This window comes from Nelumbo lutea, chromosome 1 (assembly GCF_056320005.1).
Source record: "Nelumbo lutea isolate HS-2025 chromosome 1, American lotus-T2T, whole genome shotgun sequence".
Taxonomy (NCBI): Eukaryota; Viridiplantae; Streptophyta; class Magnoliopsida; order Proteales; family Nelumbonaceae; genus Nelumbo; species Nelumbo lutea.
In genome coordinates this window covers 147,621,643-147,637,838 of record NC_142684.1, presented here as the reverse complement: position 1 = coordinate 147,637,838, position 16,196 = coordinate 147,621,643, and positions in this window count along the sequence as shown.

The following is a 16,196-nucleotide window of genomic DNA, read 5'->3' as shown; positions in this document are numbered from 1 at the left end:
GGGAATGGAACATAGATTAAAAGCCATATCTATGTAGGTAACATGAACCAAACTAAGGTTGTGGACTAACGTTTTTGCTGTTTTATCAGAAAATGGCAAACGGTCAATTTGCAAAGCTTCTAGATGATAACAAGCTTAAGGGCCCAAACTATGCCGACTGGTACAAAAATCTTATGCTGGTCCTAACTTCTGAAAAGTTAGATAAGGTGGTGAAAAATCCTGTGCCGGAACGTCCGGGTGATAGGGCTTCTGAGGCCCGTAGGAGGGACTACCAAGATTGGGAGGATAAGAACTCCCTAGCCCGCTGCTTCATCATTGCCTCATTAGACAATTCAATACAGAGGCAGTTCGATCAGATCGAACTAGCCAAGGACATATTGGACAGTCTAAGAATAGTGTATGAAGAGCAGAACCGTTTACTCGACAGAAGGTCCTGAAATTGTTCATGACCGCGCAGATGTCCAAGGGGCAGAAAGTTTATGACTATTGTCTTCGGATGGTGGGATACATTAATGAACTTGAAGCTCTTGGATCCGGGCTAGATCTTGGCACGCAAGTGGATGCCATCCTGAATTCTTTGCCCTCTTCCTTCAATGCGTTATTATGAACTACAATATGAATAAGCTGAATGTCAGCGTCCAGGAACTCAGCAATATGTTGCAGAGGGCCGAGGTGAAAGGATGAGAGATCCATCCCATGGACGCCCAAAGATTGCGGAATAAGGGGGTGAATTTAAAAAATTTTTCTCTCCCTTCAACTGGGAATCACATTCCCTATTTAGAAAATCATATTTTCAAGGATCATTCTTGAACTTTAAACTGAACCAGATTTGAACCAAAAGGAATATGAGAGAATTATACCTGATATGGAGAAGTAATATCTCCCAACGAAGGTGTTCACGCCCAAGGAAGGATCCAAAGACTGCTCCCACTGAAGATGGCGCAGTGCAGGATGGAGCAGAATCATCAGTGCTCTTCCCCAAGAACCCTGTCCTTCGCAAGAATCAGTAGAATGGTACGTGAGCTCAATTTCCTTTTCAATCCTTTCTCAAAGAACTGATGTCAAGATCCGATCTTGACTTCTCCCACAAATGGAGATCGAACTGGCAAACAGGGCGGCAAGAACAGGGAGGCGGCAAGAGAGTATTCGCAGGGTGCAGAATTCTCTTTTATTGATTTCAGCACTAAAGAGGATCTGATGTATGTATGTTAAAGGCTGCCGCCCCGTCCTTCATTTTGTTAACTTAAAAGATCAGCTCCTAATCCCATTAGGAGCTGCTTATCCAAATCATATTTTGATCAGCCTTCTCTTCTAGTGATAAGGATAAACCCTTATCTTATCTGCAGATTAGATTAACTTTCTCCTAATCCTATTCGGAGGTTTCTAGATCTGAATAACATTCAGATCTGGACTCTCTGAGTGGATAGGATTAAGACCCTATCCTATCTGCTAATCCATCTCAGAATTCGCCCCTTTAATTAACTAAATAAATAGCCCAGTTCGAAATGGGCTTTTGGCCCATTAAGCTTATGTGCTCACTTAACCTTCCTAACTGCTGCCAGTTGGGCTTCCTTGTTTGGCGTAGGACCCAAGCATTGATCTACACATCAGCCACATGGGTTCGGCCCAGCCTTTGTTACAAGGCCTGGTCGAATACACTGTTAAAGACAGTGCACCCCCTGAAACCCATCGAATGGGCTCTATGGGCCCAACACTTACCTTAAGTGGTCCCTGGGCCAAGCCATCTTGTAACACCCAGGGACTGTGGGCAGATGCAAGATTAGCCCATCATGTATTATCCTCAATGGTCTTACACTTAACCTCTCAGCCCTTAATGATCATACACTGCCCGACAAGAGAGGACCTCTCCCTTGGCTGCAAGGAACAGTGTTGCACTCTCTACTTATATGGATCCCGGGAATTAAATCTTTTTGCAAACATTTTAGAAACCATAATATATATATACTTTTATATCTCATATAAAGTATACTTTGCAAAACAAATCTCAACGATTGAAATCGGTTGTCAGCAGTCTTGGTTTCCAACAGTGAGAGTGCATCCCTGATCATTACCTTTGCCCGACAAAGGGGCTGATCCTGTCACTATGATCACCCACTCAGATGAATTCTCGGATTGTCCCAACATACCCAGGTTTTGACCCCCGCTAAGGATCTCACTGATTGGTACATCAAAGACAGCCCGATCCGACACCTAGTGCAGTATCATAATCGAGTCTAGGGGTCGGGTGTAACTTTCCAGTTTTGCCCATCAATCTCCAACGTCCAGGGTAATACTAGAAATCTGGTCCAGTTCAAAGATTCAATTGATCCCACACTGTATGTGCCTAGGGTCTCACCCCGGTAGCTGAGACAAGCCACCCCAACTGACTTGGTGGCACCACAGTGTCAGCCTTGTTAGGATAGGTCTCCCCAGACCGACCCACTAGCTGTGAACATTCTAAACTAACACGAGTCTCAATAAGTGTCCAGTTTAAGGGTATTACACAGAAACATACCAAGGGAACATGAATCAAATATGTACTTTTATTCATTTACAATTAACTCATAAAGTACATCAATTTGTTTGAAGCTAAGGGCATACAAAACTGTCTAACAACTCCCACTTGCACTTAGGTCCAATCAGGTACTAGCCAGAGTCCCATACTTTCCACGTGTTTCATAAACACTTTCTGTGTCAGTGGCTTAGTAAATGGGTCTACCACATTCTCCGCTGATGCTACCTCTTACTATCATCCTCTCGTAGGTCCAGTGTTGTCATACAACAATGGAATGGGTGATGTGCTGAATTCCAAATTCATGAATGAACACCTTCATTCATAAGGCAGCCTCACTTACGGCAATGCACTCGGCTTGCGTTGTAGACTATTAATTTGCAACTTAGGACCCCTGTTTGCTGACACTCAGGAAACAACACACGATCCTATCGTGAAAACATATCCAGATGTAGACTTTATATCATCTGGGTCTGACTGGAAATCGGCATCTGTATACCCTTGGATCTGTAGTGAGCTACCGTCGAATACTAGACAAAACTCTTTTGTCCTTCGAAGGTACTTAAGTATGTTTTTCACAGCAGTCCAATGCTCCTGCCCTGGGTTGGCCTGAAATCTGCTTATTACACTCACTGCCTGAGCTATGTCAGGACGAGTGCACAGCATGGCATACATGATGCTCCCTACGGCAAAGGCATAGGGAACGTCTTTCATGCCATCAATCTCCTCAGAAGTCTTAGGAGACATCTTCTTGGAGAGAGTGACTCCGTGCCTGAAAGGAACATTTCCTTTCTTGGAGTTTTTCATGCTGTATCTTTTGACTATTTTGTCAATGTAGGCAGATTGGGATAATCCTATTATCCGCTTCGATGTATCTCTATAGAGTCGAAGACCCAATATATAGGAGGCTTCTCCAAGATCTTTCATGGAGAATTACTGTGATAGCCATACTTTCACCGTAGTTAACATACCTACATCATTCCCAATGAGTAGAATGTCATCTACATACAGAACCAAGAAGGTACCCTTATCTCCACTGTACTTCCTGTAGACACAAGGTTCATCCGGATTCTGCTCGAAGTCAAATGATTTGACGGCAGAGTCAAAATGGATGTTCCAACTTCTAGAAACTTGCTTAAGTCCATAAATGGATCTATTAAGTTTACATACCATGTTTTCCTGACCTGCAGCAATGAAGCCTTGCGGCTGCTGCATATAGATATCTTCAGTAAGATCTCCATTCAGGAATGCAGTTTTGACATCCATTTGCCAAATCTCATAATCATGGTATGCTGCTACAGTTAGCAGGATCCTAATGGATTTAAGCATGGCAACAGGCGAAAAGGTTTCCTCATAATCGATGCCTTCTTTCTGAGTGTACCCTTTTGCCACCAGACGAGCCTTAAAGGTCTCTACCTTACCATCGGGGCCCTTCTTCCTCTTGTAAATCCATTTGCAACCGATTGCTTTTACCTCGGAGGGCGGATCTACTAGAGTCCAGACTCCATTGGTCTCCATTAAGTCCATCTCTGCTCTCATGGCCTCCACCCACTTCTGGGAATCTATGTCCAACATAGCTTCCGTGTAAGTCACGGAATCCTCCTCACTAGTCAAGGTTTCCACCAAGTAACTATCCTGGTTATAACCATAACGGACTGGTGGCCTGGATACCCGAGTGGATCTTCTAGGTTGGTCAACACATGGAACTTGTGGGACATCTCCCACTGCTCTTGAGCTCTCCTCATCAAGAACAACTTCCTGACGATGGGTGTCCAGGATATAGTCGGTTTCCAAGAATTGCGCATTACGACTGCAGAACACTTTCTGCTCACTTGGGTCATAGAATAGGTAACCTACAGAGCCTTTTGGGTAGCCTACAAATAGGCAACGATTTGTCTTGGATTCCAACTTGTCTGCACTCGTTCTTTTAACGTATGCTGGACAATCCCAAATCTTCAAGTGTCTGACACTTGGTTTCTTTCCGGTCCAAAGTTCATATGGAGTATTCGGAACCGATTTGGTTGGAACCCGATTCAGCACATAAATCGCAATCTCTAATGCGTAACCCCAAAAGGATATGGGTAACTTTGAGTGTGTGAGAGGAGCACTAAGGTCTTTCATGTTCCGGGGGAGTTGATTTAGGAGAGCTGCACTAACATTTGCTGAGAGCATCATTTTTTGTGGGGCTGATTGTGGCTCCATCATTTGAATACACAACTCTTTTAAGAACTTGGGATAGGTTGGGATATGTTGGATCGCGTCGAGGAGAGGGAAGTTAATATGGACTTCTAGGCTGTGAGTGCAGATGGAAAAGGGACCACAGGTTGGTTCACTATGGGCTCTTCTTCTAATGTTTCCTTTCCTTCTTCTTCTCCCCCCAACTCAAGGTCTGTTTGCTCCTTTTCACTAACTCTCTTTTTCTCACACGGGTTCTCTAAATTCTTCCCACTCCTTAAGGTTGTAATAGTCTTTGTATTTTCAGGTTGAGGATTCTTAGGAAGTGGTTGAACTTGTTGTGGAGGAAAACACGATGGTTGATTTCTAGGATTCACAATCGGTTGACTTGGTAATTGCCCTACTCCTCTCCTCTTCTTGGCTTTGGCTAGCTGTCCTATTCAGCTTTTTAATTTATCGATGGACTGTTGTTGATTTATGATCAACTACTGAAGCTTCATGAATTGGTCATTGACGGTACGAGTTTGAGGAAGTTGAGGGTAAGCCTGATACGGTTGGACCAGTCGGTTCCTAGGGCACACCTACTGGAATGAACTCCGTACTTGTGGCCTCTAAATTTTCTGGACCATGGAGTTAGATGGATGATGATATTGCTGGGACTGTGTATGTGCTTGACATGGTTGAGTCGGTTGAGTCCCAATGTAATCTTTATACCCCCAATGGGTCTGGGCTTTAGAGCATTGAGAGTGCATATCTGGCAGGGGGGTTTCTTGGGCTTGGTTCCTGTAAGTGAAGTTGAGCTGATTTTCCCACCCAGGGTTGTATGGGCTAAAGAATGGGTTAGCATTGGGTTGGAAAGATCTATTGGCCGCTTGTACTTGGTTTGGAATGACTGGTTGACATGGGCCCGCCGTAGGGCACTAGCTAACATGATGGGCTGGGCTTGCATAGGTGGAACATGATGGATAGGATGACAAGGTTGGGTATGGGCCACTTTGTTGACGATATGCAAGGACTTGGTCAATTCTGTGGGCCATCCCATTAATCTTGTCTAGTTGTCGAGACACATGGTTCCAGTTTGTCTGTGGCTCAAGTTGGAAGTAGTTTCTCATTCCACAAACTCCAGCCATTGAATTCATTTTGTTTTAACCCCCCGTTTTTTTTTTTTGAAAATTAAAATTGAAATTTTGAATTTTAATTTCAAATTTAAAATTTGAAATTTAAATTCTACAATTTAAACTCAAATTTGAATTTGATTTTTTTAATTATTTTATTTGAAGTTTGAAATTTAAATTCAAATTTATATTTTGAAATTTAAATTCAGATTTGAATTTTTTATTTTTTATTTGTTTTTATGCTTTTTTTTAAATTCGAAATTTAAAATTGAATTTTTAATTTTTTTTAATTTTTTTGAAATTTGAAATTTAAATTCAAATTCATATTTTGACATTTAAATTCCTGAAATTTAAATTTAAATTTGAATTAAAAAAATGCAAGCAAATCAACCACACGACCTAGGGTTTCCTAAACTAGTGGTTTAACCAATGTGAATCCCCTTAGGTTCACTTGGAACTACACCACTTCCTTTGGTTAGCCAAGTAAGAGGTGGGGATGTGGGAGGCTCCCCTTGCTTTCGCAAGGACCTAATTAAGTAACAACAAAACCCGCTTTGTTATAGTCGTTTAACATCTTTCCTTAGACACCAACCACTAGTTATGGAAAGTAATTACAAGTTTTCCTAAAATTCAGCACACTTTTGAACCAAATGTGAGGCTTCCTTAAAGGATCTTGCTATCCAAATTTAAAATTAGGGTTAGGGTGAAACGCACGTGAAGGGTGGTGATTTTTTGGGCCATGGAAGGGTGATGAAATCCCCACCTTATCTTATTTAGGTTTGATGCCCTTAAATGCATTAACGGAAAAACAAATTAAACAAAGCAAATGCAACTAACTACAATGCATGAACAATTATCTCTACAATGCAATTCAACAAATATAACATAAAAGAATAAAATAAACTAAGCAAGAGAAGCAATTAAAATAATAAAAAGAAGGAAAACCTAACACATTCACAACTAGCTATGATAATCAATTAAATAAACCTATATGACACATGCTCTAGAATATGAAACCCTAAATGTTGGAATACAAAAATTATTTATTATTTATTATTTATTATTTATATTTTATATTTTTAATTTATATTTTATATATTTTTTGAAATTCAAAATTTTAAATTTAAATTTCGAAATTTGAAATTCAAATTAAAATTCAGATTTGAATTTAAACTTAAATTCAAAATTTGAAAATTTGGACAATTTCCTTTTTAGAAATTAATTATTCAATTAAACAACTAAAAGAAAAGAAATTAAATAAAGCGGCAAATAATAATTGCAAATAGAAAATAAAACAAAAATTAATTGTGCTAAACAGAATTAACAACTACCAAAAATAAAATCTAACAAACTAATTGCTAATCTAAAAATTAAACTGAAAATAAAATGATGAAAAAGAAAATTATGCAAGAAATAGATAAAATAAAAGAAAAAAATACAAATATAAAAATAACCGAAAATAAAATAAACATAAGAAAAAAATTATGCTGAATTTTTTTTAGTTATATTTTTATTTTCTTTTTTTTTCATAAAAGAAAAACATAAATCTAAAAATTAATATGAAAATAAAATTAATGAAAGAAAAATATGTTGCAAAAATAAATAAAATAAAATAAACGATTTTTTTTTCTTTTTTATTGTTTTTTATCTAAAATAAAAGAAAGGAAAAAAAAGAATCTTAAATTTAAACCTAAAACAAAATAAAATGAAATTAACAACAAAAGAAAATTAAGAATTGCATACAAAAGAAAATTATGTTGCGACAAATAAAATAAAATAAAATAAACGATTTTTTTTTGTTTTTTTTTAAATCTGAAATAAAAGAAAAACACAAACCTAATATAAGAAAAAAAAATTAAAGTCGATTTCAGTTTTTTACAAAAACAGCCCTCTCTCTGTTGGACTTCACACCAGTTTTCAAAAATCTGCATTTCAGCCATAAAAACTTCATAGTTTTCTACATAATTTGTTCAGAGACCCTTAGATGTCACATAATTGATTTTAACCGGGAAAATGGTGCACTTTGACTAGTGTAAGGCTGAAAATACACCTGAATTGATGCCCTTAAAGCTTCAAAATGTAGGGTTATCACTGACCCAGGCAGTCGAAGACGCTAAACCATTCGACTTGGGCAGCAGTTCGAGGTTACTAAATTTATTTTCCTTAGATTAAAAAAAATGACACTCATGTCCCCCGATTCCCAGGTCTTACGAGTTAGGGTTAGAAGTTTAGAACGAAGGTGATCGACGGTGAGCGACAATCGGCAGCGATCGGTGATGACGGTTGTGAACTTCATCTACGACGAGTTTCTTTTTGTAATCAGCAGGAGCGACAAGGAGTGGCGGCAGCAGGAACAATAGACGATTTTGCAGCGGCGGCCGGGGGTTTCTAATATGCTATGCAGTAGTAGTTGGCAGTTGGCAGTTGGCAGTTGGCAGCAGCAACAACGAGACAAGGACTACGGCGGCCGGTGGTGAGTTTGGTCGCATACCCTGTATTGTTTTGGATTCTTTTTATTTCTCCCAATTAACTACCACTCCGCAGATCCTTTTTATTTGAAAACTCAATATGATACTATGGCTGTTCATTCACAAATTTTAAATTTTGTTATGTTTTAATATTTTATTTCTTCACAATAATACAATCAACTAAATCAAGGAATATTGGCTTGAGTAGGGTAACCTATTTCCATATTAAGTTCTTGTGCTGGTTGAATTTCACCCATAGACCAACACCATCTACCTAGCATCCTCAACATGCACCATAGCTGTAGAGTTTTTCTGTTTTTATTTTTTGTGTTTTTTCTGTATTTTTTTATATTTTCTATGTGTTTTGTACTGTATTCTTTTTGTATTTAGATAGTTTTATTTTCTATATTTGTCTATATTTTATTTAATTTTATGTTATTTTTTATATTTATAAATATATTTTTTATTTTTAATTTATTTATATCGTCACGGGTCAAATCATTCAACCCAGACAGTTGAACTGCTTAACTTGAAACTAGTCCCTTGACCGGTTCTATTTCCGGGTTGTTTTTAAAAACCTTTTAAAAAGGTTAAATGCTGCTTTAGCTTTGCGAGATGCAATATGTAGATACGCTGTAGTTATTTATTTGAGTTTGCACCACCCACTCTCCATGAAGCGCCTAAATCTGTATACTTACCAGTCTACAGTCTAGGTAGAATCAATTAAAATATCAAGAACTTAAAGCAAACATTTTACTTGTGGGCTTCAAACTATAGAGGCTATTGAAATCAAGTGTTTTGGTGGCCGTGCATATGTTGCCTTGTATCAAGTATCCATACGTAGAAAATAACAAGACGATAAACGGATTGAATTCGAATCAGATCAGATAATATCTGAATTAGAATTCGATTAAAAAATTTGATATCTGACAGATATTAAAAATTACCTCAACTCACTAACTCACTTGACAATTCATATCACATTCCCTCCACGCTCCTCACTTGGCAAAGGAATTAATTCCCTCAATTAAAAGTTATGAAACCCTAATAGGTTCCACTAATGGTAGTTAATTATCAAGAGACGAGTATCCCGGCCACCTTTACTTAGGGCACCAATAAGAATGAGGCCAGTGCAGAGATGCCAAAGTGTGTGGTAGTTATCATGCAGCATAAGCATGAGCAGTCCATACGTGGTTATTTACTTACTCCCTTGGAGAATACGCCACAAAACAGAAAGAAACATGTAGGGATGATTTTGACATGCATTGATTGGATAACCATTTCTAATGTCATTGTTTTAGTTTAGGCCGCAATTTAAAACCTATACATCACATACCCAATCGACCCCGCGGGTTTCTTCTACTATTCTAAAGTATAAATCCAAAACAATACTCATAGCCACCTGTATTTAAAGGGTGGTAATTAACATGATAACAAATTAATTCTCATGTTATTGTTTTGGGTAACTAGCTTACAGATGTATAGTTTCACCCCATATTTTGTTTTGTAACTGATGTAGGGATACTTAGCGGGTAGACTTGTTCATGGGCCGGGTGGTTCGATGGTCCGGCCCGGTTCGTACCCCAGTCGGATTTGGTCATGTGATTAGGCCTGCGGGCTTGACTTCGAGCCTAACACAGTAAGTCCGATTGTGTTTCATGCCCGGCTTAGGATTTGTCAAAAAAGTCTGGCCCGATTCAGCATTATATATTTTATAAAATATATAAATAATATAATATTTATTAAAATAATATATTTATAATTTAATATGTACATTTTTATTCTTTTCTTTATAATTAATCTCTCTATTCAGCCACTACAGTAGTAGTAACATTATGGGCTAAATTTTGGGCTTGGGTCCAAGTTCGGGCTTTGGGCTTTTTATGAGGGCCGGGCTCGGGCTCGGGCCTTAGAAAAATCTGTTAATACAGAGTGAAAGCCCGGCCCAGCCCGTGCCATGAACATGTCTATTAGCAGGTCTCGGATTGCATCATGTGGCATTGGCCAGATTAAATCATGTCCATACATTATTAATTGATTTCAATCACTCCAAGGCAATGACAATTATAAAAGGGGGTGTTTATCTCAAGGTAAAGACACTTACTCTCTTGGATTTAGAATCCCAAGAGAATCATTCTTAATTCTTAAGGACTAAACTTTGAGTCCTCGTCTCTAACTTGGCTCGACTCCTCTTAAACACTCAACTAACTTGACTTCCGATGTCTTCGCCCCTCAGATAACATATAGGGCCTCCAACATGTACTCTTCTCCTATTTATAGGTCAGACTCATCGGCCTTGAACACCAACAAAATCCCCTTTTTGTCTTCGGCTTCATATTTGGCAGCAACAGTAACAAAGACACCCCCTCTCCCCAAATGTCTAGATTCCAGCATTTTGACCCCAACCCACCAATGGGGTTGATGATGAGAGTAAAATTATTTAATTGCCCATTCAAAATTCTATGAATTGACAGCAACAACCATTCTAGGGCACAATTTGTTCTCAAGGTGTTCTCAATATAACTTTGTTTAAAGAAATTTGAGAAAAACATATAAAAACTTAGGAATTTAGAAAAAGAAGTTAAAATGACATGATGGTCTCATAAAATAACATAAGGTTACGTTTGTTTGGGGTGGAAAATCGAACTGGTAAATATCAGTTAGGAAAGGAGAAGAAAACCCTTGTGGGTAGCAAAACTTCAACATAATTTGCTGGGTGGTGTGATTGTTGGAAGAAGTTCGACGATTGGCTTTGGTTGACAGACAACAAATAAAGTTTTGGACTTTTATCTTCTAGGTTGGGTTTTCTCCATCATCAAAATCTCCCATTTTCATGTCCAACAACCAGAAAAATAAAAAAAAGAAAAAAGAAAAAAAAAACAACAAAAAAAAAGAACAAAGAGGACTCTCATCTTCTCAGCTGGGTACCTCCCGGTCGGTCTCAGTCCACGACAAAGGTGGAGCGACACTTGGTGCAATGTATTCAATCAACAACATAAAGAAGGGAAAGCTAAAGAGGACCTGTTATTAATCTCCTTTTTCCTTCTTTCAGTTTGCATTTTTCTCTACCAAATAATAAGGGTTTCTCCCAAAAAGCAGCCTTGGCAAATCGGTGGTGGGTCAGAAATGTGGAGTTGGGGGAGGGGTCGACCCGGTGCTGTCGACCCCGTCCCTTCAACTCAGAAACACAGGCGATGACCATGGTGGATTGGGGCGACTCGGTCCTAGGAGAGAGCAAGAGCTTATGGACCCCGCTACTACCACTAGCGGCGGTAGCAACGGTACTGCCAATCCTAACGCTTCCAACCATAAACGCTGAAGACAATGACAGTAGGGACAACGACCGAGACGCCGAAGATCAGAGCGTGATTCGGTTCCTCCTCAGCTCCATCAGTCTCTTCTCATCCATTGGCGCTGTCCATTGATATCATCAGCACTGAAGTCCTGGCCACCAGATACCACGACCTGGTCTATTCTTCTGTGGACTTGATCTCGAGTTCCCTATCGGAAAAAAATGAAAGGAAAGATGACAATACGTCGATAGGCATATTTTAATAAAAAATAGATGCAAATTAATTTACAAAAGGGTAAAATAGGTATTTGGAAAGATTTGATCATTGGTTTACTGTTTTTTGTCATGATTATTGACGGAATAGAGGTTTTTGTCAAATTTTTAAAAATAGCAGGGGGTTTTTGTTAAAATAAAACTATAAGGGAGATTTTTATAATTGTCAGAAAATTCAGGGGAGATTTTTGCATTTTACCCTTGTTTTTTTAAAGGCAAAGATGGTTCTAGTTGGAAAGTATTTCTCCATTATTGTTTGAGGCCCAGCCCTCCTGCTGATTTTGGGCTGCATAATTTTATCCAAGCGTCTGTGTTTATTGTTCTGATCTCCATTCCACCAGTGGTCCCTTGACATTTTATCAAAATTTTCATGGATTTTCTTTGGGAATATTGTGGTCATCATTGAGTAAATTGGTTTTGCTTGGGCTACTGACTGTATTAGTGTGGACCTTCCTGCCTATGAGAGAAGCTTCGAGCTCCAAGAATTTATTTTGAATTGTATTTTCTCTAGAGCATCTTTTGGTGATGGATAATTGGAGTTCTTTATATGGATTCTTGCCCCCAAATACTTAGAGCCAATCATGGCTTCTTTAACCTTGAGGATGTGGGAAATAATCTTTTGATGCTGTCTAGGTACTATGCGGCTGAACCAAACACTAGATTTTGAACAATTTATCTGTTATCCGAACAGCTCTTCGAATGTGATGATTAACAACTCTTTGAGAGTTTTTATTTGTGACATTTCCGCCTTGTAGAATTTGATACAATCATTTGCAAATATCAGATGAGTTATGGGTGTTCCATTTTTGCAAATCTCAACTCCTTCAAAGCTGCCATCATGCGATGATTCCATCAAGAGACTGATGAAAACTTTCATACCTATGATGAACAACAAGTATGGTGAAAGTGGGTCCCCTTGACGGTGTCCTCTTTTGAGTTTGAAATGTTCGTAGACTTTTCCTCCAAGTTTAATAGAATAAGTGGGGGTGGATATGCATTGATGAATCATATTGCATCATTTTTCTGGGAAGCTCGTTTTCTTAATTACCTCCTTTACGAAAGCGCAATCCATTCTATCAAAAACCTTTGACATGTCAAGTTTTAGCGCTATGTACCCTCTCCCTTTCTTATTAGTATTCATTGTGTGATTGATTTCTCTCACTAGTAAAATGTTGTCTGTGATTTGCCTGTTCTCGAAAAAACCCGACTGATGAGGAGAGATGAGTTCCTATAAGATGGGCTGCATCCTGGATACCATCCATTTTGACAATATTTTATATATTACATTGGTTAAACTAATGGGTCAAAAGTCTACTGGCCCTTCAACTGCTTTGCTCTTGTGGATGAATACTATATTTGTGTTGTTCATTTCTTTGGGAGATACTCTGTGCTGATGAATTGGTACAAGAGCTGTAGGATGTCCAGTCCAATTGTACTCCAATACTTTTGATAGAAAAGGGTTGTAAAGCCATCCGGACCTGGTGCTTTATGAGGGTGCATTGTTTACACCAGTTGTTGGAGTTCTTCCAAATCAGGTGGCTATAGGAGGTTTTTTACTTGTTCCCTTGAAATTTGAGGGAGCTTGATGTTTGTAAGTGTAACCTTTTCATAATCTTCCTCTACCCCCCGTATATCGTTCATATGATCTTTTAGAAGTGAAGCAATCTCCTCTCTTTGTGAGATCCAATGCCCATACTTGCCTTTTAACCATGTATATTGTCATTTCTAATGTTCCTCCTTTTAGCCACTTGATGAAAGAATTTTGTATTTTTGTCTCCCTCTCTCAACCATAATTCTCTCCACTTTAATCTTCACAACTGTTCTTCTTTTAGGAGCCAATAACTATATTGTTTTTGCAGATCTTGAAGAAGGGCTGAGTCTTCTCTTTCTGTATAAGACTATGGGATGTGTGAGGTTTTTACTGACATGGACCTCAAGTGATTTTGTATGAGCCCATATGTTTTATTGTTCCAACCTCTGAGTACTTCTTTACATATTTGAAGTTTTTTTTTTCTTTACTTGATGGAAGGGAGATTCTTGGATCTGTGAATTCCATGATGCTTGTATGATGTTTTTACAATCTTCATGATCTGCCCATATGGGAAGAAAATGAAATTGTACTTCTCTTCTTGTGGTGTTTTTCTGAAGGTTAATCTTAATGGGTCCATGATCAGAAGGAAGAATAGGAAAATTATGTTCAAAAGAATTAAAGGTCAAGCCATGAAGTTGTGACTAGGACTCGATCCAATCTTTACAGAACTTTTGAAGAACCATGTTGTCCATTTATCGAAGTGTATTGTGGTCCTGTATAATCTAGATCCAGTAGTTGAAAGTGGTTAATGAACTTTCTCATATGCTTTGAGAGTTTTGGCTTTGAGTTTCTGAAGTTTAACTGTTGGTCATAAATATCATTCATGTCCTCCACTAGAATCCAAAGTTGTGTAACTGAGATCAAAAGGCTTGTTAAGGACTCCCACGTGTCTTTTCTATATTGTCTATGAGGATGGCCATAGAAGATGACTTGCCACAGATAATCTTCTTACGTATTCTTGCTTCCTTTAGTTTTATTGCTCTCCTCTCATCTTGCACCTCATCTCTCCGTGACCTTCATTGATTTAATTGTCGGAGCCAAGGTTTTTAAAATCGACCTGGACAACGAACCGATCAGGGGTCTAGTTCTTGGGTCGAACGGTTGGCCTGTTCTGATAAAAAAAAAAGGTCAAAACTGTCGAATGGTTCAACCGCTCGAGTCAGCAATTTGTTGATCAAATCAATGTTTTTTGATAAAAATTTGGTTTTGGGGAAAAATAGAACCAGTCACCTGACCGGTTTCTGGTTTTTTCGATTTGACCGTCCGGTCCGATTCAGTTTTAAAAACCATGGTTGGAGCCCTCACCCTTGAGACCACACCCCCAAAGTCTCTGGTGCCATTTTGTGTTGACATCGCTACCTCAGAAATTTCAAGACTACCCTTGCTGCAATCTTTGGCACCATCAATGTCCAAAAGTAGAAAATCAACTAGAAGTAGCAAAACTGAAACACAATGAAAACGATTAAATACGAAAAAAAAAACAATGAAAGGGAATATTACCGAAACCTCCCCTGTACTTTTTGATAGTTGTGATTCAGGTGCTGTTTGATTGCACTTTTTAGAGGTCTAAATCTGAAGATGCTACTTTTCAGACCTCACCCCTTGTTTGGTTGTACTTCTTAAATTGGGTCTGAAACTGATTTTCGGATCTAAAAATTATAGACCTTGGGCTAGCTCTCAACGCGTTTAGACGCATTTTAGAGCCAGCCCAATGTCCAAAATATCCTTACAATTTTTTGTAAATTACTCGAGTTACCCCTAATACCCCAAACCTCTCTCTCTCTCTCTCTCTCTCTCTCTCTTCGCCCTATATTCCCGCCACAACTGTTGCAACTTGCAGCGACGACTCTCTCCCTCCCCCTGTCTTCTCTCTCTCTCTCTCTCCCCCTATCTTCACTCTCCCTCTATCTCTTTCCCTCCCTTGTCTTCCCACCACCGCCACCGCCGCTGCAACAAGCAACAGTGGTGGTTCGGTGAATAATGATAATGCATTTATTAATTATTAATTATTAATTATTTTAATATTTTTATTAAACATTAACTATTTTTATTAAATTTAGTTGTGTTATTTATTATTTATTAATTATTTTTATTTACTAGTAATTTTTAATTATTTCATTAAATTTTAAAAATTATTATAAATTTTATTTGTGCAAATTATTAATTATTTTAATATTTTAATAATCATTAATTATTTTTTAATTTTAATCATTTCATTTATTAATTAGTAATTATTAATTATTAATTTTTTATTTTTTATTTGTATTATTTTAATATTATTTTGAGGTTGAAAATTATTTTTATGAGATAATGTAAATTGAATTCAAAATTTCCAAATTGTATGTTTTAGGGGTAAAATAGTGAAATCAGTAAATTTCAGATGGTAATGGTTGATCCAACACAAACAAACTAATGGATTTAGATCCTTTAACAAGTAGAAAAGCAACTATGCCTCTTTTCAAATTTCATACACATTTAATATCTTTTTAACTTTTCAGATCTGAATTTTCAAATTTATCAAACGCCACCTCAGTACCCTACTTTGTGCTAATAGCATTGTTCTCCTCTGAACTTTTGACATTGTTTCATGACTTTCATCTACACCCCTCCATTATCTTGAACTGGCATAAGTAGACAAAATTACCAAAATACCCAACTTTGACTGTTTGAATGGAAAATTGGCTTCTAAATTTGCCCTTCCCTGTTATATCGACATAAAGTTCATAAAATTTATGTTTTTCCTATAATTTATGTATAGTTTGTTAAATTA